The sequence below is a fragment of the Coenobita brevimanus genome, chromosome 84 (genome assembly GCF_032717465.1).
Source record: "Coenobita brevimanus isolate Jiangsu-jjx chromosome 84, ASM3271746v2, whole genome shotgun sequence".
NCBI classification, from domain to species: Eukaryota; Metazoa; Arthropoda; class Malacostraca; order Decapoda; family Coenobitidae; genus Coenobita; species Coenobita brevimanus.
In genome coordinates, this window is record NC_137037.1 from 26,013,211 (window position 1) to 26,019,912 (window position 6,702).

Consider the following 6,702-nt stretch of genomic DNA (forward strand, 5'->3'; position numbering starts at 1 on the left):
GCACAAATACATAAAACAGACTTCATCTTTTGATAGGGCGTTGACGAACTGTTTTATTAATCTCAGATAAATATAAATGCGGTTGTAGAAGCAGTTTATCTGGATTCACCAAGCTAGGTCTGATGATGTTTTGGGCACCAAACAGTAGATTTTTTGTATCTGGCCATTCTGTCTGAACCCAATGTAAATCCTTGGCTCTGCTGTCCCACTCATAGAGAAAACGTGGGTATTTTGTATATCCGGACTGCTGACGCAGAACTTTCAGGTCCCCACATATGAACCAACATCGTTTACTGTAGTTGTCTGCCATACCTCGTTGAGTACACCGCTTCCCATCCGATCAGTGAAGTTAAGCAACGTTGGGTCTGGTTAGTACTTGGATGGGTGGCCGCCTGGGAACACCAGATGCTGTTGGCATAACGTTCTCCCTACGTGTCAAGTGGGGTTGGTGGAGGATTAGTGCCCCTCCCTGTAAAACAATTAACTCTAAGTCCTTGGCCACCCCGTTTGGGATACATGGCGTCTGGCAATGAATGAATGAAAATGAAATTTTCTCGAGAGGATTTGCGAAATTCTGGTATGTTTTTTTAAATGCACAGAATGAGGAACAAGTAATGATGCATATTTATTACCATTATGAAGAAGTACCCCTTTCAGGCTTCTTTTTTGGTGAATCTGTAAATAGTCTCCTTTCTTCTGCATTATTATCTCTGCCAAGTTTCTGCACTAGACCACTTATGTCACTGCAATGAACCAAGAATCCATCATTCTTGAAAAATGGTGCAAACTATTTTTCTCTATTTCGGTACTAAGAGGAAGTTGCATCTGGAAGTAATACCTTTTAACTTTTAATCAGGACCCCAAGAGCTCTGCAGCATTTTTGGGCAGACCGAGATCTCACACTAAATCATTAACCTTTTCACCCGCAATGACGCACTTGGAAGTTTCTGCGACTATACGCGAAGACACATTTGTCATCATAAGAGCTCAAAAACTTACGTCAAAGAAAAAGTTTTCGGCAGATCGGCATCATTTTTGGATGCGTCATAGTTCCCGTGCATCTTGTCAAAAGTAATGACTTGGCAACCTTGGGGCCTGAGACGCGCGGCAGCCCGGTCAGGTTGATTAGTTCCACATCAGCTGTCGAGGGAGAAGGTAGCGTGCAGCTGGGCATTTAACCCACCGCTTGCTGGCTATTTTTAGCCCTATGGGTCACCCCAGTGCCAGCCAATTTTCATTTTTTTTTTTTTTGGCTAAAATGATAGATTTTGATGTGAAAACAACTAATTTGCCATTAAAATGCTCACCTAGGCTCGGAAATGAGTTTTATTGAATCCTGCATACTCGTGTACAGGTATAGCTGCTCTCTTATGCTCGCCACATACGTGAGAGAAAGCCGTTTTCTATATAAGGTATACTCATTTATTTATGCTGGAAAGGTATAGCAATGTTCAGTATACTTTTCTGATTACTTATTACTTCAGCATCTATCACAATTTGCATGTCTTTCTCACCATGAATGCATTATCTTACACTTACTTGAAGATAGGTACAACCTGACTTCAATGCATACAGTCCTGGCACTTACAAGAAGGTATTTACAACTTGACTTCACTATATAGTCCTTACACTTACAAGAAAATATTTACAACTTACACTTACATGAAAATATTTACAAAATGCCTTCAATATGTACAGCACTGGTTGAGGCACACAGGCAGAGTGAGGCAGAGCGAGCATGAGGGGGGAAGCGAGTGAGTGTATGGCCTTGACAGCCTGGGGGATGGTAGGGGAACATTTACCTTACATGCCTGCCAATTTTTACCCGTGAATCTTGAAAAATGCAGTCACGGTGAAGTTTTTTATTTTAAATCATTTTAAAACGGCACTGGCACTGGCCGTGGAATTATGTCAAATGCGGTGGGTTAAATCTTACACTATTTACCCCATCCTGGGATGCGTGTCATATTCCACTATACCAATAGTGCATATGTTTACCTTTTGGGCACTATTGTGATTAGATTTGGTGTTTGCAATAGGGAATTAGGTTTGTGTGAATCATTCATTGCCGTTATTCTGCTGTTGGCCCAACAAAGATTGTGGTAGGCCTACCCTGTTTATCGGAGGTTCCCAACAACTACACTCCCTCTACTCTGCATCCAATGTGAGCATTCAACCATTGAATAATAATGACAGTGAATCAGGTGAATATAGTGTGCAATATCCAGTGAGGAAGGACATGGTGAAAGATTTAGCTGAGGGAGGTGGGAAACCACCTGATGACACAGCATTGTCTTGGAGGGAATATTTGCCAAGATGTTGATGAAGTCCTTGTTTTATGCTGATGTATGGTGGAGAGTGTTATTGTGCAACAGATGGGAGTACAGTGCAGTGAGTGTAAGTGATGAAATATTGGCTAGGGCAGGAGTCACGTACTCCTGGCCACGGCATGCCATTGTCAGGAGGGGATAAAATACAGGAGGTTTATAGGGATACTTGATTTTATCATATTGTTATATTTATTTCATATGCTTTCAGTGTGAAATAAAGCATGAATGTTATTGATATGTTTATTGTATGCTTGTGTGGATGAATGTAAACACTGCACCACGTGCTCGTCAGAAAATATCATCTGCGATACCTTAGGTATCGCAAATGTGACATACAGATCACGATCAGGTACTGTTTTGTGAAATATCATGTATGTCTCATAAAATGATGGATTTGATTATGTGTATTGTGAAATAAAATCTTAAACACTGCAGCGTCTTCTGGTAAGGGAAACATCATCTGCAACACCTTAGCGAACAGGTAAGGGCCAGGTACTTGTACTTGTTGTGGTGTAATATACTGTTTATCTCATATACTGATAGATTTGGTTGTTTTATGTGAAAAGACAGTGAAAAAGTGAGCCAAGTTCTCGTAAGGAAGAGTGTGTTTCATACACCTGAGCTAGCACAAAGTAGCAAAATGCAACGCAAAGTTTGGAACACGTACATTTACATATATGTTTTTTTTTTCTTGGTGAAATCTACTGTGTTTCCCATGTACTGATACATTTGGCTATGTTTTATGTGAAGAGACAATGAAAAAGTGAGTCACGTGCTCATAAGGAAGAGTGTGTGTCATACACCTGAGCTAGCACACAGGTAGTTACATGCAGCGCGAGGTTTGGAACACGTGCATTTACATATATATGTTTTTTTTTTTTCCCTTGGGTAAATCTACTGTGTTTCCCATGTACTGATATATTTGGCAATGTTTTATGTGTAAAGACAGTGAAAGACTGATTGCAGCATGTTCTCGTAAGGGAAACACCATCTGCTACACCTTAGCGCACAGGTAACAGCCTACAGAACACTTCCATTTACATGTTGTTGGTGAAATGTACTGTCTCTCATAAAAATGATAGGTTTAGTTATTTGTAATGTCCAAAGAAAATGAAAGGGGTAACCACATGCTACTAGCCCCTACCTATGTGCTAAGTCAGGTGTAGGGGACGATGTTTTCCAACGACATGCACGTATATTATGAACCTTGCATTGTGCCAGTGTTGAGCAAAGTTCTTGGCTGGCTGTGAATAAGAAATCTTGACTCCTTTATTTCAGCTCACACTCCTACCATAGCACTGGACTGCCACAGGGTCCACAATCCCTCACACAGCAATTTATTCTCCAGTTGGCTTCAGTCTTGCAAAAATGAGACATGGGTTGGCACCACACGAGTGGCATCAGATCCTCAAAGAGGTAGACTCGGAGAGCAATTTTGAGAGCAACTGTTCTGGGATGGAGGAGGTTGAGTAGACGCCATTTGGTCAGCAAGTGAAGCTGTTCTGCCGCCTTCCTCCGAGGGAGACCACACCAACATCATCGGCTGGCTTCACCGGACAACCCTCCTCACCTCTAGGACCTGCCGGTCCCACCACTCCCTTCGTCGGCTCCCAATCTCCAGGCCCCTCTGCCCCCCTTAGCAAGCCAGTGTCACCGGAAGCCGGGCCAACGTTCGTTGTGATGGCCCCTCCACCCGCTTCTGCGATGCAGGATGCTACAGTGACATCCTCGCCGGCCAGGCCGAGGAGACTAGTGTCCCCAGAGCCCTCTGTCTCGTCCTCGTCCTTGTCCGAGGGGTCCCCTCCTAGACAAGGGCATTGTGGTCCACTGCCTGGACACAGGGAACGTCCAAGGGGTTGGAGGGCAGGCTGAAGGATGTCGAATAGCCGACCCGCTGCCACCGCTGCTGAAAAGGATCCTGGTTGGAGCAGTGGCCTGTTCACACCGAACCATGGGCCATTCACTGACTCCCTGGGGATAAAGGTGGACATTCCAACAACTCCCCAGCGGTTTTTCCAGCTCTTCTTCACCAGGAGTTGTTGTCATACCGCACCGTGGAGACCAACTGGTATGCCACATTCCTGGGGACTCAGCTGGATGCCTGGTTCTCCTGCAATGAAGAGGAGATGACCAAGTTCCTGGGGCTATACCTTTTAATGGGGGTCATGCACATGCCGACCATCAGGTACTACTGGAGGAGCTCCGAGCTGCACGACTACCCTAGGGTCCGGCTGGTGATGAGTGGAAGGTGCTTCAATGCCATCACTTTCACTCTTTCAACATGCTCTCCATTTCCCAGGAAAACCTAGATCAGCTCATCCACGTTTGCAGTCATGGAGTACTTCCTTCAGCAGTTCCAGTCAGGGTACCTACCCGAGGAGCAGCTCAGCCTGGATGAGGGCTCTCTGGGGTGAAAGGACCAGCTGTCCTTCCGCATCTACAACCCCCAGAAGCCCAACAAGTACGCCATCAAGATGTACATGCTGGCTAAGTCATCCTCGGGCTACATCTGGAACCTGGAGGTCTACATGGGGGTGCAGCGTACCCTCCAGAACACCGTGTTGGGCCTCGTGGAACTGTTGAAGGACCAGGGCTATAAGTTGTTCATGGACAACTATTACAATTCTGTACCCCTGTGTGAACGACTCATCAATGCAGGATTTTACGTGTGTGGGATCCTACTGCTGCCTAGAGGAGCACCACACCAGCTGCAGGCCATCACCAAGGCTAAAAGCCTGCCCGAGGGGGGCATGGCATACAGGCACAAGGACAATGTGCTATTCCGACTGTGGAGGGACAAGCGCATTGTGAACATGGTGTCCACCTTCCACACTGTGGACACCATTCCGAAGAGGGTTCGAGGAAAGGTGCGGGGTAATGACGGGCAGAAAACCTATGTGGAGAAGGTCGTTCACAAGCCCGTCATTGTGGAGGAGTACAACAGGTATAAGGGTGGGGTGGATCATTTCGATCAAATGGTCCAATACAACCCCATTCAACACCGAACTGTTAAGTGGATGAAGAAGATCACATTCTACTTCATCCAAATGGCACTGTTCAACGTGTTTGCCTTGTATAAGAAGTACAGATGCGCGCAAGTAACTCTCCTGGAATTCGTGGAGCAGATCATCTACAATCTTCTGCATATCCATGAAAAGGACTGGCCCGCATCTGGACACACACTCCACCACGCCCCAGACCTACCTACCTGGCAGTCAGTACCAGCATCAACTGGCACCCAGCAGGCACAACCACCAGTGCCAGGATTGGCCCAGCTACCACCAGCACCAGCACAGCCTGCGGGAGACCCCACACCAGCACCACCAGAAGCAGAGCCATCACAGGTGCCACCATCACCACCAGCACCACCTGCAGGAGGTCCATCAGTGGTGCCAGAACCACCACCATCTCCAGTTGCTGGTCCGTCGGGAGAACCCGTGCCTAGGCCTGCAGCTCCCGCACTACAGGACCACAGAGCACGAGGGTATCCAAGCAAGCGTCGCCGGGTCATCGACGATGACTTCAGGTTGAATTGCACTCTGGGCCACCACAGGACGAAGATCCCTAACAAGAAGAGGCTCAGGTGTGCCTGGTGCTTCAAGTTGGGGTGGAGGAAAAACACAAGGAACATGTGTCCTGTATGTGATGTGCCACTTTGCATTGGTGATTGTTTCGACCGGTACCATACCGAGCGATACCTTCACTAGTGGAGCACACACACACTCACACACACACACACACACACACACACACACACACACACACACACACACAGTACAAAACTCCTCATCTCCCAACCGATGTGGTCCTGCAGGAAGATCATCACCACTGGAGAAGTATGTGGTATTCTTTTTTTATTTATTTATTTACTTTTATTTATGTCAGTATATTTACATAAACATATATATTGTTTTTTACCTCAACACAAATGACAGGGAAATAAGTACAGCTTCAGTTTCAATTGGTAGCAACAGGTTTAGTGTTCATGTGTGGTTTCTGAGAGGACTAAAAACAAAACAGAAGTAAGCATATGAAATAGTCGTTGGTATAAAACCAAAGAAAGCAAAGCTAGCAAACACAAGTGTTAGTGCCTACGGGAACTAGCGTAAGTGAGCGCGGCTGATGGCGGGTCAGTGCGTGGCAAAATAAGCTGTAGCTTTTTGCATTTTTCTCGAGAACTATGAGGCCTAGGATCACCATTCTTTACTGAGAAGAAAGAGGATGAAATTGTGCATAGGATGATGAAATAAAAACATAAGGGTGCCCCTGAAAGTTCATTGCAAACCCTCCCCGATTAACAAAGATGTTTTCTGTCGAAAATGGGTTTTACCTTCTCGTTTATTACTCGAAGACCATATATCGTATCAAACTG

The 6,702-nt window shown here is 45.7% G+C and overlaps 1 non-coding gene across 1 annotated transcript; it reads left to right on the forward strand.

Annotated features, from left to right (window-relative positions):
* The first annotated feature begins 298 nt into the window (after nucleotides 1–298).
* LOC145410297 (5S ribosomal RNA) lies at nucleotides 299–417 on the forward strand. The gene has a single exon (XR_013899260.1). It is a non-coding gene; the product is annotated as a 5S ribosomal RNA (ribosomal RNA).
* The last annotated feature ends 6,285 nt before the right edge of the window (nucleotides 418–6,702 follow it).